General features: G+C 43.7%; 1 protein-coding gene across 1 annotated transcript in view; it reads right to left on the reverse strand.

The window, feature by feature from the left end:
• The window catches only part of Rnf19a (ring finger protein 19A, RBR E3 ubiquitin protein ligase), a 43,235-nt gene extending 34,104 nt beyond the window's left edge, over positions 1-9,131 (reverse strand). Inside the window, exons 1-2 of the mRNA XM_052160527.1 lie at positions 8,885-9,131; positions 6,307-6,424 (exon numbers count right to left, since the gene is read on the reverse strand). The gene's annotated coding sequence lies outside the window, so the exon portion shown is untranslated. The remainder of the gene's footprint in view (positions 1-6,306; positions 6,425-8,884) is intronic.
• Positions 9,132-21,951: the final 12,820 nt, after the last annotated feature.

The raw sequence follows: 21,951 nt of genomic DNA on the forward strand, positions 1-21,951 counted from the left end.
ATTCTCTGATGTTTACATGTACACAAGGTATAAAAAACACTCATATACATAAAACAACTACAACAAATGTGGGGGCAGTGCTAAGGTCTCTGTATTAAGCAGTTCTGGCTGTCCAGGAACTCACTATGTAGACCAGACTGACCCTGAACTCACAGAGATCTACCAGCTTCTGCCTCCTGGGTGCTGGGATTAAAGGCAGGTGCCACCACACCCAGCCTGATATTTTTAAAGTGATTCCTAGAGGGTATGTCGGGGGTGGGAAACAAAAATACCCAGCATCAGAAGAGAACATGGAGTCAAGGCCTCAACCATTTTTAATGATAATACCCTAGGAGGAGTCTGTGATCTGTTACAAATACTGACACAATAATCACTCCAAACAAAAGTTACAAGGATAATATGAAATCAACCTCTAATAATGTATCTAATGAAACCTAACAAATTAGCTGAAGTGAAATGTAAAACAAGCTGTATCTCACTGGTACCTTACACAATGTGTAACTTACAGAAAATATTATTTGCTAAATAAATGCTTTAAGTTTGCTAGTGCTGATGTGTTCTTATTAAACAAGCATTTCTACATGTAAAATTTTAAACCATGAAAACAATCTTGTTTATGCTACAAGTACTAAAGGATACAATAAAATATGTTAATTATCAACACTACAGAATTTCAAGAATTACAGATTAAAAGTGTCCTATTGACAAACATTTCCTAATAGTGTACCTAAATGACTTATAATTCATTAGAGGTAACTTTGGAAATGAGGAAGGCTAGATTTAAGAAAAAAAAATGTTTGCAGACCAGGGATAGTCTGTTAATGAGTTCATTCCCCACAAACCAAACTTTAAAAAAGCAGGGTATGCTAGTGAGTTCATTTCCCCCCAACTACACACACAAATATATACCCAAACAAAAAGTTTACAGATTAATACTTCAAGGGAAAATTCCTGATGGTAGATTTTCCCTTATAACATGAAGACCGTGTGTGTGTGTGTACACGCGCATGTGCGCACACACAATTCCCTATGGACTCAGTTCATCCACCTTTTAGACAGAATCCAGAACTGCAGTCAAACCCTGAGCCTTCTAAGCATACAGAGACTGGATAACAGATGCTAAAGCTAGCTTTAAGTCTAACAAATTTTTCTAATTTTCCTATCCCTCCCCAACCCCCTTAAAAATTTTTCATTATCCAATTCAGTTGTGGAGAGTCATCATCCTAATCCCTTGGGTTCGGGTGTCTAGTTATGGTTATTTTATAAATTATAGACAGGTTGTCATTTAAAAGGATAATTCGGAAATGGCCATAATTTTGAATAGGGAGGAAATATATGGAATGGATTACTAAATTTATTCTTAAACAAAACATTGTATAGCCATAATCTTACATTGGTAGAAATCTTTATAATTGATGCAAAATCGAAGTTATAATTTTTTACTCTGGTACAGAATCTATATATTGATACAGATTTAAGGTTTTCATTGGTGTGAATTTCTTATATTGATACAAAATTTGAGATTAAAGTTGTTACTCTTAGATAGTCACTGTGCCTGTGCAACTCACTTAAGAATACAAGGCTTAGACCCAATCCTTCTAATAGCTACTATTACAAACTGAATAAGTAATATGAGTTAAGGGCCAGATAGTAAACTCATGGTCATATTAGATTCTGATTTAATTATAATAAGGTGCTTTCATTATTATTCAATTAGAAATAACTAAGAGAGGTCAAGGTTTAACAGTTCAGATAAATATACCTTATATAATCTTCAAAAGCATCAGAAATCCACAGAATATGACATTTAAAATCATTTCATTATTAATAACAATTTTGACTAAGAGACATGTCTGCTCCTGACAGTACCCCCATACCACTTCAAAGAAGATATTGAGCATCATAACCTCCATTGGGAGTTGCTTCAGTTGACGCAAGGTAGCCACTGGGCTAATACAGACAAAAAATATTGTGCAGGAAAGGACACAAGATGGCAGGATAACCAACAGCTTAAGTCTGCCAAGACAGAGTAAACTAGTCCTTCATAATTCCTGCTTTACTTAAGGCTGTCAGATGGTTCTGGGCCAGAAGCCTGAAGACAGATACTTCAACATTCAATATTTTGAGGAACAGGGGGCTGTCCAGGTAGTCAGCTGTCTCTGCAAATTATAGATAGATAGATAGATAGATAGATAGATAGATAGATAGATTAGATAGATATAGATAGATAGACAGACAGACAGATAGATAGATAAACAGACACAGACACACACATATATATACATATACACCTATACATACATATACACACACTTGCTATCATATCAGATATCTTTTTTTAAATTATATTCAATTGTACAGCAATTTTCCAATGAGGAAATTTTACAATTCACATATTTGTTTTTATGACCTTTGGTTTTTTTCCCATTTAGAAAAGGTTTACCCATTTCAAGACTACACTTTTAAAATTCACAGACTGGTGATAGCTAAGTGAGTCAGGTACTTGCTACCAAGGCTGACCCACTCAACCCTGGAGCCTACAGAATAGGAGGGGAGAACTTCTACTTATGAGCCATGGCACAGCACTTACTCACCCCACAATAAGTAAACAACATAGATTAATGAATTTTGGAGAGGGAGAGGATTAGGGTCTCACTGTGTAGTCCTAGCTATAGACTAGCTGGCCTCAAAGCGGCCAACAGCTATGCTCATTTGTGTACCCCCCTCCACTCATTAACTTGGCAAGCTTTTATTATTCTACCTTCAACTTTATCAACTTTTCCTTTTGCCACCTTCTATCTGCTGTAATTTCCATCCTGTCTGTGTGTATGTATACTTATACATATACGTATGTTAGTATGTGTGTATGTATAGTCATAGTATGTATAGTTATAGTATATATGTTAGTGAGTGCCCTCAGAGCCCTACAGGATGCTGACTCCCCTGGACCTGGAATTACAATCAACTGGGAACAGTCTGATATGAGTGCTGGGTTCCAAACTCAAGATCCTGTAGAAGCGCAGCAATCACCCTGACCCTTCACCCCTCTTCTAGCCTGAAATGCTTTTCTTGTCAGTATAGCCAGCCATTTGGAAATCTGGAAATCATTGCTTAAATGCATGAATTTCTTGAAAGTAAATATAGTGTTTTCAGGCTTCTTACACATTTATATAGCTAAGATAGGCCTATCTCTAGTGATCTATTATTAAAAACAGAACAAATACCTTCACAGCATTACTTCTAAATATGGGAGAAAGGGACAAATCATGAGCATAGACAAGTATCCACTTTAAAAAAAATCGACTCCAAATTTGAGAAGTACAATTTTCCAAGGCCACATACACTCCTTCTACTTTCTATGATTCCCACAAACAGAAACTAGAAGTTCAGAACTATTACCACACGCCAAAGCATCCCAGAAGAGATAGGTCTTGAACAACTTCACACTCCCCTGCTACATTTACCTATATAAGCCCAGTTCTTAAGCCGGGCAGTGGTGGCGCATGCCTGTAATCCCAGCACTTGGGAGGCAGAGGCGGATTTCTGAGTTTGAGGTCAGCCTGGTCTACAGAGTGAGTTCCACAACAGCCAGGGCTACACAGAGAAACCCTGTCTGGAAAAACCAAAAAAAAAAAAAGCCCAGTTCTTTACTAGGAAGTAGAGCAGAATGGTGCTCTGTAGTTTTAATCATACCCATTATAAACATATTATCTATGAATTAGAAAACAGTACATTGCTATAAAAAAAAAAGGTAATATTCATTCATTGGGGGGGATTAAAAACATTCTGGCTAGCTCATTCCAGTCTCTTTTGATAACAGGAACATATTAATAGGGAGTTGGTAGATATTTAACTAGTGACTCCTAAGGGGTGCTAACCTAAAGAATATCTGAAAAGCAGCTGTTAAGGTAGGGAATTGTCGAAGGTTCTAAAAGCCTGGAATCACTTCACAACAACTATTTTGGTGGGAATATGCCTTCTAGAGCTGGGAGTGGGAGCTGAGGCAGGCCTAGAAATGGAACTTGGAAGTTTTTATAGGGTAATGTGTAAAATCATCACCACGGATGAAATCACCAAGGAAGTAAATATAGAAAGGTGGGAAAATATGCCTGTGGCATCCAACATTAAGGAACAGGAGAAAGTGATGGGGAGATCTCTCAGTAAGGAGGCAGAGCCTGTTAGTTCATCCCCCTCCCCCCAAGTATGAACACCTTAAAAGTGAAGAGCAAAAGGGACCAAGCTGGAAAAAGAAGGAAGAAATGACAGGAGCAAAAGTAACAGAACAGGGCTGGAGAGATGACTCAGTGGTTAAGAGTACTGACTGCTCGTCCAGAGGTCCTGAGTTCAAATCCCAGCAACCACATGGTGGCTCACAACCATCTGTAACAAGATCTGACGCCCTCTTCTGGTGTATCTGAAGACAGCTACAGTGTACTTACATAAAATAAATAAATCTTTTTTTTGTTGTTTTGTTTTGTTTTTCAAGACAGGGTTTCTCTGTGTAGCCCCGGCCATCCTGGAACTCACTCTGTAGACCAGGCTGGCCTCGAACTCAGAAATCCACCTGCCTCTGTCTCCCAAGTGCTGGGATTACAGGCGTGCGCCACCACTGCCCGGCAAATAAATCTTAAGATAGATAGATAGATAGATAGAGAGAGAGAGAGAGAGAGAGAGAGAGAGAGAGACAGACAGACAGACAGACAGACCTGACTTTTTTTTTTAAAGTAACAGAATATATAGAGTGTAATCTTTTTCCTAAGCCTGTTGAGGCTGGAGAGTATTAACACACTTCCTGACAGTTCTAAGAAAGGATTAGAATGTCACTATCTAGTACCTGATAATCATAGAGCATGACAGAAAGGGACAATAAGCACAAACCTTTGGGTTATTGAAGGTTTTTTATTATATATTAGTTTCTCGTGGGTGCTGTCAAATCACCACAAATTGGTGGTGCTTAAAGCAATGGGTATTTACTTTCTAAATTCTGAGATTAGAGGTGGGGCTGTGTTCTCTCCTATACTCCTGAGAATCTGTTCTATGCCTCTTCTAGCTCAGGGTTTTGACTTTATCACTCTAATCTCAGTCTCCTGGTCACTGCCTCCTTATTCCATGTCTTCCATAATTTCCTCTTTTCCCCTTACGAGGACATGTATTCCTGGATTTTGTGACACCTGGACCTTATTGTAACAGATTCCAAACAAAGGGGAGAACAAGGTGTGGAGGTGGTAGCAGGACGCTCCATTTGTAGCAAGCTTGTTGGGATTTGCTCTGCTTTACACCAAGGTGCGTATAGTAGGACAAGGTGCTCTTAACAAGCACAAGGGGCTCTGCTGCAGTCTTGTCTGAGCAGCCAGTGTTGCACATGCCTAATTCACTGCCATCACCAACAGCACACTCTCCTTCATCTTACAGACCAGGAAAGAGAATGAGGCACAAACCAAAGCAGAGCAGAAGCCTGGTACCTTTCAGTCCAACTCAATAAACCTGCTATAGGAAGTGCCAATCCTGTATATGGCTTCAAAAGGTTAAAAAAAAAAGTGCTTTTTTTCTACTCTTATATACCAAGTATGACATATGACAACTCTATAGAAACAATGAAATATTCAAGTCTTAAACACCTAAATTTCAATGCTTTTTTTGGTTGACGTCTACCACCATCTGAAATACAGATGTGCCAGGCAATGACTATTCTCCTTTACCTTGTGCTGCACAGCTGTGCTTCCTTATGCTTCAGCACGACGCGTCCTCTGTCAGTTAACAAAGAATTGGCAGTGACCTATCCCTAATACTTTTACACCACCCCTCTAGTGACCCCTAAGAGTGAAATAGCTCTTGTACTGTGAACAGCTGGCATGTCGCCACTTGAACTTTAAAAAGAAAGGAAAATTATTCCTAGTTGGAGGGGAAAATTGCCTAGGTAAAGAAAACTCAGTTATTCTTCATAACTAAGCTAATTAATATTTGCTAAATAGGAGTCAAACCAGAGTATTCCCTATATGAACATGGGCCTTTTAAAACTGGCTATTACTTGTTCTGAAGAACTAGCTGGACAAATGAAATCAATGTAATATGCAATCAAATATTACTTTAGAAATTCAACTTTACTTTGGCTATTAGCCCAAGATGACCAAGGTTTTGGGTGTTTTGTTTTGTTTTTTATTGCTTTTTTTTTTTTTAAAGCGAAATCTCAAGTATAAAAATCAATAAAAGAGGGCTGGAGAGATGGCTAAGCAGTTAAGAACACTGACTGCTCTTCCAGAGGTCTTGAGTTTAAATCCTAGCAACCACATGGCAGCTCACAATCACCTGTAACAAGATCCAATGCTGCTTCTATCTTCTTCTTCTTCTTCTTCTTCTTCTTCTTCTTCTTCTTCTTCTTCTTCTTTTCTTCTTCTTCTTTAGCTACAGTGTACTAATATAAAATCTTAAAAAAAAAAAAACAATAAAAGAGCATAAGCTTAGTCAGTGATAACGAGCCTGCATCCGACAACTATCACCTATAGTACCATCTGGAAGACAAGAACGATCCTCTAAAACTTTCTATTTCTTGAATATAGAAGATATAAATGAGTAACTCTGACATAAAAGTGCCCAAATTTATCACCAGCTTTTGTGATACGTGCCAAGCACTTGACTAAGGATGTTTACAAGTTATCACAATTATTTTGTCTTCTTAGAAACAACTTCAGGAGACTACATTTGTCAAAGTGCCCTCCAGATGACGATGATGATGAGTACTGGTGTTACTGTTCCTGTTTGCCATGGATGGGGCCTAGCTAAATCGCTCAGTTAGCTTCTAACAATGTCCCCACCTCAATCTCTAGAGTAGGTAAATTACCGATACTAACAGAAAGAGGTGATTAGAGAATATATGTTTATTAGGTGGTAAGAACTGACTAAAAACTAAAGGATGTCTGTGCTATATCTAAGTATTTAGGAAAAACCAAGGCTTGTCATGCAAATATACAAGACCTTTTCAAAAGACAGGAAAGAGGAAAAAAATCAAAATAAAAAGCTCACCTCAAACCAAGCGGGCGGAGGCACTGAGACACTTCCCTAGCTTGTGCAAGGCCCCATGCTCAGGGCCAGCCTCACTCCTGAGTACATTATACTCCCAACTGCAAAAACATTGTTTGCACGCCCGTGTTCAAACATGGCAAGTCAAGTCCATTTACTTTCTATCTGGTGCTGAAGTATCTTTAAAAACACTTAAGTAGGAAATTGTATGGCACCGTCATCTTGCCAGATTTAAAAAGGCACCAAAAAATTCAACACATTGCCACAAATGTTCAAAATGAAATTCTAACATTTGCTAGGCAACAGAACAATGAAGAGTTCTTTTTATTAATTCTAATGTTCAACTAAGACATCTCCAAGACGAGACATTTCACGCAGCTATTTTAGTAATGAATAGGCTTATTTCAACTTCTAAAATAATTCTGCAATTAAAAAAAATTAACCTTCCTGGGGTTCTAGAATGAGAATCGATGACATAATAAAATAAAAAGTACTCAGGCCAGTTGCCATACCCATTCTTCTTCTGAAAGACACCTTGCCATGAAATTTAAGCTTACACTGTATACAGTATAAAAAATGCTTGCTTTTGTTTTGCACAATTTTGTTTAGTAAGTCCCAAGACTTAATCCAAATCTTTGCCCATGAAATTGCATGTACCAAGTAAAGAACATTTGAAAGTAAGGACATCGCCATTTTCTAGATATTTACATTTTAATTCAATACAGACAACTTCATGTTAAAGAAGCTCAAGCAAGCAAATATGGAAATGGCTTGAATTACAAACAGAAGCAGTAGAATGTGCAAAGAGACCGGCTTACAACAAAACCGGAAAGGGAAAAAAAGACAAGTATATCATCACACTACATACAATGAAAAGGGTCAAGAAATTCTGGTTTAAATATGAAATAGTCAAAGACACACACACCAAAGTAGAATGAGGAAGATCAAAATATTCTGAAGGCACCAGAGAAGGGAAGGAGCGCTTTCATGCCTCATTTGCTATCATTTTACACCAACCTTTCTAGCCAACCCCTAGGTTTGAAAATTGCAGCGGCATTTAAAGGCCGTTCTTTCTAACATTACCAACATTCTGCGACATTCTCAACAGTAAATCCTACACAAAGTAAAGCACAGTCGTGTATTTCTATCTCCAAGGGCGCCAACAAGCAAAAATTAAACCTTTCTTTTCCCATATATAGCCTTCACCATCCTCTTCCCTCTTTTATTTGCTGCCCTTGTCTCAGGATTAATGAATCCTAAACCACTTCTTCCCATTAATGGAAATGGAAAAAGAGAGAGCAACAGCAGAGTGGAATCCCAGACCGAAGGAAAACTGGCAATTCAAAGAGGCGGCCTCACTCGGGGTGAGGGCAGGGAACACCCCGGAGGTGGAGTCCCGGAAGACCCCAGCTCACACGCTTCGCCCCCAGGCCACACGGCTTTCCGCGCCGGTGCCTGAGAGTGTGCGCGATCGTCGCTCGGGAAGGAGGCGGTCATACACCCGCCGCCCTCCCGGGCTCCGGGCGGCAAGCTTCGGGGGCGAAGTCCACGGCGCCCAGAGTGCGGCGGGGCCCGGAAAGCGTCCCGTTAGAGCCGATTTCACCCGTCAGGAATGCGCTCCGCCCCCGCCGCCTCCCCACGGCGGCCGCCCTCGGATCCCGTCGGCTCCGCAGCCCCGGAACGCTCGGGGCAGCGCCGCGAACAGTCCCAACACAGTCGGGGCCACAGGCCCGTCCCCCACGCCCAGCTCCGTACCCCGGAGACGGCCGCGCCGGTCTCCCGGCCCCAGTCCGAGGCCTGAGCGGCGCCCTGAATCCCCATCCGTAGGGGAGCCGCCCGGCCCCCGCGGCTCCGGCGCCCGCCGTACCTCAGCTCCTTAGGGCGGCGGCGGCGCGGGGTGGCGGGCGAGCAGGCCCATCCCGCGAAGGCAGAAAACGGAGGAAGAACGGAGGACGGCCCTTCAGCACTGCTGCGGAACCTTCTCGGCTAGGGCGAGAGCTGCCGGTGGAACGGTTGCGGGCGGCCGCTTTCCCGAACTCCCCTCCGTGACTCCAGCCGGACCGTCGCAGCCAGGAACCAACACAGCAACTGCCATTCTCCCCCGCCCTCGCCCTCAGGCCCCGCCCCCTCGCCCCCACCTGCCCCACCCGGCGTGGCCCCGCCCAGCGCGCCTTGCGTCTTGGCGTCACGCCCTGCCCCCACCCCCATCTCGGCCAGCCGCGGTTACCGCTGGGACGCGGTGGTTCCTGGACTCGGGCACGCTCGCCTCGCACTTCGTGCTCACGCCGCCCGAGCGCGCCGGGCAGTGGGGCGGGAGACGCCCTTCTCGCAACCCGGCTCCTGTCTCAGTGAGGTGACAGGAGGGGACTGCGGGAGCGTCCCCAGGGGGAGAGCGTCCTGGGCTGGAGGACCCTGACTCGGCTTTTCATAGCTTGTTTTCTTCTTTGTTTCTCACTGTTCACCTGATTGGCAGCCCTCCGGAGAGCAGAGCCAAGGTGTCTCCAAAGAAATATCTCAGCCCTTATGAGTCTCTGATATAGTCACTTTGTTCCAGCCTGTGTGTTCCATTCTGCTCCAACTTTTGATCCAGTAGGACACTTTGAATTTTTCACCTACACAAGACTTGATATAGACTTAGTTAAATAAACAGATCTTTATCCTGTCCTGATCCCATTCTCTCCTAGTTTATGTCTCATGGGGACTTAGATCATTTCCTTAGAATACTGAGAAATGGGTGTGATGGATGCCAAAATGTCCATCCACCATCTGTTACTTAATCTAAATATAACACTCCATTCTTATTTCAGTGTGTCTAAACTAGAAACTAACCAAGAAGCCATATCTTTTCAAACCCCACTTAGCCTCTTCGGTAACCCAGTAAAATTTTCCCAGTTAGAAACAGGCTAAGTGGTTTAGGGCTAAGCCTCTTTGACTACACATCTTAAGGGGAGTAATTATGGATATGATTTCCATTTATTGGAAGTTGAGAGCCATTATGTGCATACCTTTAAATGCTACCCAAAGGCTACATTCGATGCCCGATAATCTACAGGACACTTTAAGTCTACGGGTAGTACAAGAATAGCCTTGCAGTATAGATGGGGTAATGGCTGGTAAGGGTTTTGAGTAAAGAATTGTACAGAATAACAATGGTCCTGTACTCTGTATAGTCATCATAGTTCTGAGAAACTAAGTTTCTTTCTTCTGTCTTCCTAGAAATTGGAAGGGTCTGTTGTTACTATTCTAATATGCATCTCCTGAGAAAGAGATATACCTGAAGGACATCTCCACTTGAATCTATGGAAGCATCTTGTGCTAGATAGTTTTATTTTAACGTGAGACAAGCTAAAGTCATTTGAGAGACCAGATCCTCAATGAAGAAAATGCCTCCAGAAGACTGGGCTGTGGACAACCCTGTGAGACATTCTCTTAACTAGTGGTTGATAGAGAGATAGCCCATTGTGAATGGTGCTGTCACTGGGCTGGTGGTCCTGGGGTCTCTAAGAAAGCAGGCTGAGCAAGCCATGAGGAGTAAGTCAGTAAGCAGCACCCTCCACCACCTCTGCATCAGCTCCTGCCTCCAGGTTCCTACCATATTGAGTTCTTGTCCTAATTTCTTTCAGTGATGAACAGCAATATGGAAGTGTAAGCCAAATAAACCCTCCCCAAGATGCATTTTGGTCATGGTGTTTTGTGGCAGCATCAGAAACCCTCAAACAAACTTATAGCTCAAGTCTGTCTGAGATAGACAGGGGTTTATCGAAAACAAACCGAACTTCTCTCATTCAACCAGGGCCAAGCCAGAAGTCCAGGTTTCTCCCCCAACACTCTGCTTTGGTCCCTTTCTCTGAATCCCATTTCTTATGCCCTCTAAAGACCACTCAGTTCTCTGTGCTGTATACCCTTTGCCTTTAGGGCAATAACTTCAAATTTTGGCTGCTTCCCCCAAAGACAACTTGGAAAGACTGAGATGTCTAGGCTGCACCTAAGCGAAGGTGGCCCTGGATAGCCGTATACTTTTTAAATTCCAGGTGATAAATGTGTGTTCGAGACTGGGAACCACTGCCACAAACTCACCATCTCTCCTTGGATTAACACAAAGAAGCTGTTTGGTCCCAGGTGGATTTTTTGCTGCACTCTTCCTAATTTACCCATTGCAGTTTAGTCAACATCGGCTCAAGAAATACTGGTGTCTACTAAACTGAAAGGTGATCAAAGCCTTCTACCTCTCTCTCTCTCTCTCTCTCTCTCTCTCTCTCTCTCTCTCTCTCTCTCATTCTCTCTCTCGTTCTCTCTCTCTCCCTCCAGATGTGAGTCCTCAGCTGTTCCTGTCCCCATGCTTTTTGTTCTTCCGTCATAGACTCTAACTCTCTAAAACCTTAGGCCCAATTGACTAAATCCTCAAGAGAAACTAGGAGAAAAAAATACTACTTTCTTTTGTAAGTTGTCTTGGTCATGGTGTTTTCTCATCATAGCAATAGGGAAACAACTAAGACACAAAGTAACAGCATAAAAAACAAGCCCAATATTTTTGTTCTCTCAAACTAATGTCAACTACTCTTCTGATATTTGAACTTGAGGATGCTTGATGACCAGGAAGTGCAAGGTCTTGGCAAGAAAAACTTGCCAAGTTCAAGACAGATGCAGGGTAAAGCAGAGAGTCAGGGGTTGTGATGGACAGATGGGTAGTGCTAAGCCCGAGTATTGAATACCTGTAAGGCTGTGGTAAGGGCTACTAACTGATTGGTATATAGCAATGGATTTTATAAAAGTATACTGCATCAGTTTTGCATTAGAAACCTATCAGTCTGGCCACTCTGGGTCAGACTGTGGCAGGAAGACCGAGAGGCTGTCGAAGGGATCTAATAAAGAAGGCATAGTTCTAGCCAGGTTGAGACTGTGGGAACAGAAAGGATAGTTTGCATATTTGTCTTGGGGTATAATCAGTAAGGCCTGCGTGGAATGCAATAAAAGTGGGGATTGAAAGAAGAGTGGGGTCAAGCTACAGCTTTTCCTTATTGGTTGCTCTGCTCTATTAACATTAACCCTTTAATTACCACAGGGCCCCAAAGAAAAGTGTCAGTGTTAACAACTAATTGACAAATGAGAGTCTGAGTCTCAAGCCATGAAGTGATTTGCTCAGTTCCACAGCTGGTAGCAACAGAACTACAATTAGACCATCTCATCTGCCCCGAGCGAGCTACACCGTTCTGCCACACACCCATCCCAAGGCCCTCCACTAGAACCACACTCTAGGGGAGAATTTCCTGAGCTAATTATTCTTGATAGTATCACAAATCCTCCCTCTTGTCTCCCTTCTTCTCATCCTTCGCAGTCCTTCCTGCCGTTTTCTTTGTAGATGTCACCTAACTTTGTAGGTGTAACTGTGACTATAAACTGTCCCCTCTCCTCTGCCTGGATCCTTCACTAGTCTATACTGGTCCCACCGCAAATAAAGCCTTTCTGGTTACACAGAAACCCTAAAAAGCGCTACATTGTTATTTTTAGGTCTTTCCTGAAAGTTTTGATGCCTGACATATGGGAAGGAAAGAAAGAAGGAAGCATAGAAGCTTTGTCGTCCTAGGTGAACACAGGACGCCCAGAGAGACACCAATGGCTCACCCCTGTCCTCAAGCCATTATAAGCGTGGCAGAGAAATGATGCACAGAAAATTCACACTAGCCAAGCATGGGAGCACATACCTTTCATCCCAGTACTCTGGAGGCCAAGGCAGTGGATCTCCATGAGTTGAGACCAGCCTGGTCTACAGAGAGAGGGCCTGTTGGGGGGGGGGGGGGCAGAGAAGAGGAAAAGGGGGAAGAGGAAGAGGGAGGGGGCAAGGGGAGGGCTAGGAGGGAGAGAGGGGGAATGGGGGAGAGAGAGTGAGAAAAGGGAGGGAGGGGGAGAGAGAGAGAGAGAGAGAGAGAGAGAGAGAGAGAGAGATCGAACTCACTGTAACCTGATATGGTGGCAGTCTGCAATTGGTGCACTGCACTGAGAGGCTATAGGTGAGGTGGCCAGCCTAGACTAAGAAGCAAGTTCAAAGCCAGTCTGAGCAAGATCCTACCTCAAAAACAAATTAATGAGCTAATTAAAGGGGTCACATTAATACAGTGGCCAACCATGTGATACAAAGAACACTGTAGAAGCCTAGAGGCCCAGAAGCTTTGTTTTAGCTAAGGGTGACCTCGAACTTCTGACTCTGCCTCCTCAGTGTGGGAATATAGGCATGTACTATATAGTATTTTGTGAGGCCAGGACTAAAGTCAGGATCTGTTTTACATTCTGTGTAAGCACTTTTCCATATGAGCCTCATCCCCAACTTTACTGTCACTACCTGGCCATGAAGAGGTTGGCTTTGGCCTTTGTTTTCCAGAAAGACATAGGAGACTCTTAGCCAGCACACGTGATCAGTGCTGTGTGTCTACCCAGCTCATTTCCAGATTGGCTCAGCTGTCTTCCCATCAGTGCCTACAAGTTTCTTCTTATACAGTTCCCTCTTATACAGTTCTTATCTGTAAAGTTCCAAAATTTCCAGTCTAGCTGTGGGTCCCTGGGAAAGTTGGGAAATTTCTATGAACCAACCCCAGTGCCAAGACCAGTGTGAGCCTGTAAAGGTTGTGGCCTAACTTGCTGGAGAGGTACTATGGATACAGGCCACACTACCAGTGACTCGTGGGTACATCCTGGTGGCCCTGCTTAATGTGGCTATCCAGAACCTGGGGACAGAAATATGCACCTATTGGGTGGTTCTCAGAATTAAATGAGTGAAGTACAAGGCTTGGCACCCAGTCCGTCATCAGGAAACACTAGCTATGGTCCTTAGGAAAAGGAAACTCACTAGGGTAGGGATAGTCCAAAGATCTTTAAAATAGTCACCTGTGTCCCTGCTTGGGCTGATCTCTGGTTAGGATCACATAGGGAACCTGGCAAGGAGAGGCCTTTTCTCTTCTAAATGGAGAAGAGGCCCCTTGATAGCAAGTCCTTACGATAGCTGAAGGCTGAGCTGCTTGGATTTATCCCCTCCCCTGTCCCCTCGAGTTGCACCCCCATTGCAGGGCTCCTTTAGGCTGGAGTAGTGCTAGGAGCCCCACACAGTGCTGTCTAAACAATGTTTAGAGTACCATTGTCTCCCTAGGTGGAAGTTAGAGTTCTTGTTTCCAGCATCACCTGGGGTGGTTATTAGAACCCGTTCCTGGGTCTGTCTCAGAATGAGGCAGTCCTTACTGAGGAGGCTGGAGCCCTGCGATCTAGCTAGTGTTTAACAAGCACTCTGGGTAAGTCGTCACACCACATGTTTGAGACCCGCAGCTTAAGAGCTTCACTGTGGCAAGGCTCCATTTCAGGAAGTTCCCTTACACTTGATTTCTCCTTGGGTCTTTTCACAGAACGCTGGAGGAGAAGAAAGCGGTTCCTTTTCATGGTACCCACTCCCTACAGTCTCATTGATGGTCCCGCCTACCCATTGTTCTGACTCCCTCTAACCTCCTGTGGAGACCAGGTCTTCGGGCCACTGTTCCCAACATCTTATTCCAGTCTTTCTTGATTGCCTCTCCTGTTTGATTGTAGGCAAGCTCACCCAGTGTTGGTAACCTGGGCCGGAAACTTAGAGCGACATCTAAGTAGAGCGGGTGGGACTCACCCTGTGCTGAACAGGATGCGTTTGGCTCGTCAGGTTTATAACAGCATTGCTGTGGGAGTGGCCTGCTGGGTGACAAGCAATGACTGAAAGGGACAAAGTAAGTGTCCCAGCTGGCTCAGAACAACCATGCTGCCTGTTGTGGAGGCTCGATTGTTAATATTATTATTATATTAATAATATATTATTAATATATATTAATATATGTGAACTATATTATTTTCACAGAGCTCTGGATGAGACACATCTCACATCACTCATTCTGGTAATGAGTCACTTCAGGCTGACAGTCTCCTTAGCCCCTGGGTTGTGCCTAGACCACCCTCTGCCTGTCCTCTTCAGCTCCCGATTTCCTGCCATGTCTCCTTCCTCTCATATGCCCTGAAAGAACTCCCTTTGGGTTGGGAGAGGTGTTTGTTTGTTTGTTTGTTTGTTTGTTTTTCACTTTGGTATGTGAGGTTGGGGCCCCATAAGGCATTTGTAAGAAACAGTGATGGACTCCATCACTATATTTCACCTCTCTTACAATGTCTGAGAAATATTTTTCTTTGCTATTAACACCTGGCGTGGTTGTTTCTCTTGTTTATAATTATTTGTTTTCCTCTTGTGGGTCTCGTGGAATGACACTCTGTCCCTTGACTTGGAGAAAGCTTAGACCCACCCGCATGGTCCCCTCCCAGCCCATGTAGAAAATGTGGCAGGAGAGCCTTTAGCATTTAACACACTTTGGCCAAGCCCTCTGTTTCCATTTCTTCCTCAACTTCAGATGATTTCGGTCGTATTCTTTGTATCTGTAATTCATCTTCTATCATTTTTTAAAGAAAGGGGATATCTTATTATGTGTGTATATATACATATATACTGGCAAACCAGTTCTAATTGTTAATTGTATAAAAACCGAAAGGGATTATATTCAATGCATAGAAAGCATAATGTCTCCACTTATAAAATCTTAACAAATGAATAGCACTCAACGTTAGCTTTAGCATCGACTCTAGTACTATCTGAAGAGTACTAGATATTCTGAACAGAAACAAACAAGCTAGGACTATCCCTACCCTAGCAGCTGGATTTCAGACTAGGACATTTTTAGATATGACCCAGAACCCTGCTCCAATGCATATGATGAGAGCGCTCAGTCCTGGTTGCACAGCCTAGCTACCCAGCATTCAGACGTGTTCAAGCCCAGCCCTGTGGAGAGAAAGGAGAGGAAAGCGCACGGATGGAGAACGCAGATGCAGAAGTCTACAGTTATACAAGATCGATGACCTGTGAGCAGGTGGCTTTGCTAGAAGCGAGTGACCTGTAACAGCCCGGGGCACTATTCTTCTTGCGGCCCCTCATGCTGCTGTGGAGGCCTGAGGGACTGGCTCCCTGTGCTGTGCAGCTAATGGAAAGCTGAATAGAGAAATTTATTGTGGCCGGGGGTAGTGGGGCAGGCAGTTCTCCATGAACTTGAAACCAATCTGGTCTTCCAGATTGAGTTCCAGGCCAACTAGAGCTCTATAGTGAGACATGTCTCAAAACAAACAAAAAGACTCTGTTCGATTTTCAGAGCCTTTCCAGTCAAAGGGGTGGAGTTGTTACTATGGAGGGCAGATGACCGTGCAGTGTGGTCCCGGAGGCTATTCCTTCACCTTTATAATGACGCTGATAAGCTGTCTCTTTCATCAGGTCTCTGTGGGTCTATGTGAAGTAATAAACACGAACACTAAGCATTTAGCATGATGTCACATCCTTAGGAGCAGCCCGGAGACTGTTGCCGTTCACAACAGTTATTTTAAAATGAGTGGTTATTAGATCAAGTAGCTTTCATTTGAAGATGGCATGTCATGGAAAGTTTTTATAGAAGAAAGAAAACTTTATTCTTCCTCATAATATCTTTTCAGAAGTGCCATCTTTTTTTCTTCTTAATCCCGTTTAATATCTTTACTAGAATCTCAATACTGAAACAGTAGGGAAATAAAAGGTATTTAAGGAAGGAGAAGGCAGTAGAAGACAGCTAAGAACCAAATGCCTGCAGCTGGATCTAGACAGACTGAGCTAGACATCACTCCCGCCCCACCTCACCCCCACCCCACCTCACCCCCACCCCATCTCACCCCCACCCCCCACCTCACCCTCATCCCTACCTCACCCCACCCCCCACCTCACCCCCACCCCCACCCCCACCTCACCCCCAGCCCCCACCTCACCCCACCCCCCACCTCACCTCCACCCCCACCTCACCCCCACCCCACTTCCTCCACCCTCCATCTCACCCCACCCCCACCTCACCCCCACCCCCACCCCCCACCTCACCCCCAGCCCCCACCTCACCCCAAGCCCCCACCTCACCCCCCACCCCCCACCTCACCTCCACCCCCACCTCACCCCCACCCCCACCTCACCCCCACCTCCATCTCACCCCCACCCCCCACCTCTACCCTCCCCTATAGGCTATACTCAGTAGAGCTGTCACTTTAGCTGTGTGTAAGCTAGCCAGGGGATTCACTCACAATTACAAAAACCAATTCTGTTTCTAATATGTTCCAATTTTTAAATTCCCATCTACTTTTGCCAGGGGAATCCCATTTAAAAATGTGTTAGAGGAAGGCATATTTAAATAGTTATTTCCTGGTAAATGTGGTCAGAAGTCCAAAGGCTTAATTGAAAATCTAAGGAATATAAAAAGAGGTGTCTTGGCCCACAGAGATTTGGTGCTAGATAACACCCCTTGTTGAGTAATCAAAATTCGTATTGGGGAATTTTCAGAAAACATCACAAGTTTGGAGCAAAATTGACTGTGCCACTCAGCATTCCTGTGAGTGATCAAAGAAAACACAGTTTTTAAATAGTTGGATAGCTAAGCCAGGGAAAGAAATAGCTGAAATCTCAGGGCCAGAGATCTCAAGACAATTTCAAATTGTTCCTAGGACTTTAATATCCTGTGATAAAAAAAACAACATTTTGTACAATATATCCCAAGGACAGGAAGGAAAAATTGAACTCCCGAACTGCAATGTTTCCATAGCTTTGTTCAAATAAAAACCCTCCCCACAAAAGTTGCAAAAGTAACGGAGTTGTTTCCCATCAGAGGAGGGGCTCAATGTACATGTTGTTGGTTCTGTTCTGTGCGTTACATGACCGTCTGTGAACTATCTCTCCTGTGTTCAGTGTTGAATACAAGAAGAGAAATTCCATGGCAAGCATCTTGGGATTCAGAAACCATGCTAGTACCATCTATTTTCAATCAGATTGACCCGCAACATAAATTGCAGTATTCGGGTGACTGAAGTGGGTGCTTGGTCACGGAGAAGTGTTTCTTTTGCCTCCACCGTAATTGTCCACTGGCTATAGACCCAGCAGGAAAACAAGTGTGCAATTTTTGTTTTTATTTGATGTAAACAATGGATTCCGTTTGAGAGGGTAACATTTTGGAGACTGGTAACCCAGAGGAGAGTGGAAGCTCTTTCTAGTCTCTTCCCTCTTATCTAGATCCTCATTCCTGACTTCTAGTCCTACCACTCCCCTAACCAAACAGCGAGTTATTATCTTCTAATTAGGAGTGTCTTCATATGGATTTTACACAAGCAAGATTTTTGTGACCCATGAAGCTTAAATATAGATCTATGAATTTTCTAGGGTTGGGGGGGCAGATTTTAAAGCAAATGAACAGACCTTGTAAGAAGACATGGTGGGAATTAGTTCAAAGGATTCATCTTTAATAGAAAAATCATGAAAGGAGACCATGCTTGTACTGAAGTCAGAGAAATTCTAAAGCTGAAAGGTCTGAGCAGAGGGCCAGCTTTAAGACCCTTTAAAGAGATGAACATGTGTAGGTGAATCTGGTCTTTCTGTTTGGAGCCTGCTAATTTGTCCCTCTGTTTGACCTGGCCAGTCCTGTGGTCTTGGGTCCTTCCTGCCTGGTCAGATTCTTTCAGCATCCAGGAATTTGGTTCTAGGTAACTGGTCCTTGACAACAGCAAACCTCCAGCTTGGGTTACAAATGCGCTCACACCGCAAGTCCTCACAGTCAGCCTGAGTTAATCAGGTCCCGTTACATGATACACATCCCATAATGCAGACCTCATCCATCACTCAGAGAACACGTGGAACCCAACTCAACGAGATGGCAGAGTTCTGTCATCATTCCTACCAACCCCCAAATTGCAGAAACTGTCCACAAACATGCATGGATGCAATAAGTATGTGTGATGCATGATCATGCACGCACATATCCACATATTGTACACATACAGAAATCTGAATAACTCATAATTTTAATAGATTTAAATATATTCAATGCATCTAATAGATGTAAAACACTTTCTTAATTCATTTCTTCCTTCTCTCTTCCCTTTCCAGTTAATTTAATTAGAAAGATCAGGCTACAAACTGGACACGGCCCTGTTTCAACATTCACGTAATTCACAATAAAAACTTGAGTTGGGTGTCTGGCCCACTCCTAGTCTAGACACTGGAAAGCTTTTCTCTACACTGGCCGGACGCCCTCAGAGGGACTGTATTTCTATGACTTGACTGGTTCACTCCCACCCTGACCCACCTGTGGCCCAGACTCTGTCACCCTCCACACACACTCTGCCCTCATTCTTTGTCCTTCCCCTTTGCTTGTCCCCATATTTCCAATCCAATTGCCTTCTAAGCCTTATGAAAATGATGATTTAATTCTCTTTAAATCTACACACCACCACTTAACCTCAGATAAGCAACCCCTCCAGGGCACAATTCCTACAGCAGCCGTTTGGAGCACCTTCCTCATATTAAAGTCTTTAAACTCACACTCTGCAACAATTCCTAATTGAGACTCAGCAATGCTGTGTTCACCGTGTCAGCCATTATTCATTACAAACAGGAACAAAACATCCAAACTGTGCCCTGCTAGCTAGCTTTCTGTTACTCTAACAAAATGCCAGAATTAATCAACTTATAAAGAGAAAAGGTTTAATTTGGCTGACAGTTTGAGAGGTTCTCACCTGTGGTGGGTTGATGTTAATTGCTTTGGACCTGTGGCAAGGCAGGTACATCCTGAAGGGAGGATGTGGTAGAGTTTAACGTCTCACTTCATGGCCAAGAAGGCAACAGAGAGATAGAAAGAGGCCAAAGTAGCACAGCTCCAAAGTTGTGGCTGCCATGATCTCAGGACCTCTCACCTTGTAGTTGCAGTTTCCAACAACATACATTTTGGGTCCAAGCTGTTAACTTGGGGGACTTCGGGGGACATTTTTCCAAACCACAGCACTGCCCTCACGAATCAGTTTAGTGACAGAAACAGAGGCAGCCCTCAACTTTCTGATTGGCGGAGCTAACTTAGAGTGAAGCCATCAACTCATCTGCCCTTTCACCTCTGCCGCCGTGTCCCTCCCTCCCTCTTTCCCTCCCTCGCTGGCCCCCACCTTCAAGAGAGCTACGTCCCACCCTCCCGTCCCTTCCTGGCCCCTTTTCTTCTCAGGGGTCCTTGAATTCATCCCTCCTCATGGTTTTCAGTATTTATTACTCGGAAATACCTGATACTCTTATTTTTACCCTGAAACAGCCTCCGCTGTACACAAAACCACCAAAGAAATACTGAATACGTTTGGTACTGTCTTCAAGCGTCGTTTTGGCAGTTTCCTTAAGAACCATTTTGTACTTTTATCCTTTTGAAATTTGTAACTAACCTCAAATGATCAGGATGGGAGCCAATAGATTGATATCCTTGGATCTAGATTACGCATTCTTCCAAAATGATTTCTCAGAAATTGTGTCAGCTTTTTTTTTTTTTAAGGGATTTTATTTGGATTGTCTTCTAGGTACTTTCTACTGCGCTGGGAAACCCCCACCCACCTAGGTTTGCTTTCTGTAACTCATTTTAGCCTAGCTAAGAAATGTAAAGAAACAACCTCCATTGTGTGGCCAGTAAGGGAGTGAGTTTTGGAATCTGGAAATCTTTATAAGACACCCTGTAGATCTCATTTTATTATGGTCATCATCTGGGAGGTCTGGACAAGCTGACCCCGTGGTACTGGTGCTTTTTTTCTTTCCTTTTTCTTTCTTTTTTCTTTTTCTATTCTTTTTTTTAAAGATATATTTATTTCTTTTAAGTAGTCACCATTGCTCTCTTTAGACACATCAGAAGAGAGCATCAGATTCCATTACAGATGGTTGTGAGCCACCATGTGGTTGCTGGGAATTGAACTCAGGACCTCTGGAAGAGCAGTCAGTGCTCTTAACCATTGAGCCATCTCTCCAGCCTTTTTTTCCTTTTCTTTTCAAATGAGTATTAGCCCTCCCTTGGAAAACATTTGGTTCCTCTTTTTAACAAATATGAATAGGTCATTTCACAAAACAAGAGTGAGGAGCAAAAGGCACTGGTATCTGACACTGCTTGAGGTGTTGACACAGCTGAGTGATTGTTAGTTTCTGAAGAGCTGAGAAATCCACCCTGACAGGCAGGCAGGCCTACAAGCAGTAGAGGTCTGAGTTCTGTGAGTCCTGTGCCAGGTGAGAGTCCGAACACATAGCTCTTTGGTGAGAGGCTGCCTCTACTGTCCAAGGCATTCGCTAAGAGATGCAGATGTGCTGGGCAGTGGTGGCACATGCCTTTAATCCCAGCACTTGGGAGGCAGAGGCAGTGCCAGCCTGGTCTACAGAGTGAGTTCCAGGACAGCCAGACAGGCACAATGCCACGCCCTTGGAGATGCCTCCCTTGGACACAGAGAGAGACATTATTTCGCCTTCACGTTCTGTCCGGCCTTCAAGTGTCACAGTTGTAGATTCTCATTCTGGGTCAAACTGGATCTGTTCTAGAACCTTAAAGCACTTAGAATTTTTATTTTCAATAAGACCTACATCTTTAGTACTTTCTTGTTGGGTGTGGTAGTACATGTTATGATCCTAGCACTCAGAAAGATGAGTCTTTTTTCATATTCATTTCTATATTTATATTAAATACATGTATATCTGTTGGTGTATAGGTATGTGTCCTAGAGTGCAGGTGCCCTCAGAGATCAGAAGAGGTGAGACCATCTGGAGTTGGCGTCATAGCAGTATGGGCTGTCTGCCATGGATGCTGGGAGCCGTACTCAGGTCCTCTGCAAGAGCACCACACGCAGGTTAGCCACTGAGCCATCTCTCTGGCTCTGCTTAGCATGATTTTGGTGTGGAAGCAGGCTCGAGTGGCTCGAAGGGTGGTGTGGGGTGAGACAGCCCTGGGGGTAAGTAACAAGTCTGTCAGGGAGAGACCAATAATGGAGATCATGAAGTGCAAGGGCCTCGGATTTTAATTACTGTACTGTGCATCTACATGTGAAAGG

Source organism: Apodemus sylvaticus, chromosome 17, assembly GCF_947179515.1.
Source record: "Apodemus sylvaticus chromosome 17, mApoSyl1.1, whole genome shotgun sequence".
Lineage (NCBI taxonomy): Eukaryota > Metazoa > Chordata > Mammalia > Rodentia > Muridae > Apodemus > Apodemus sylvaticus.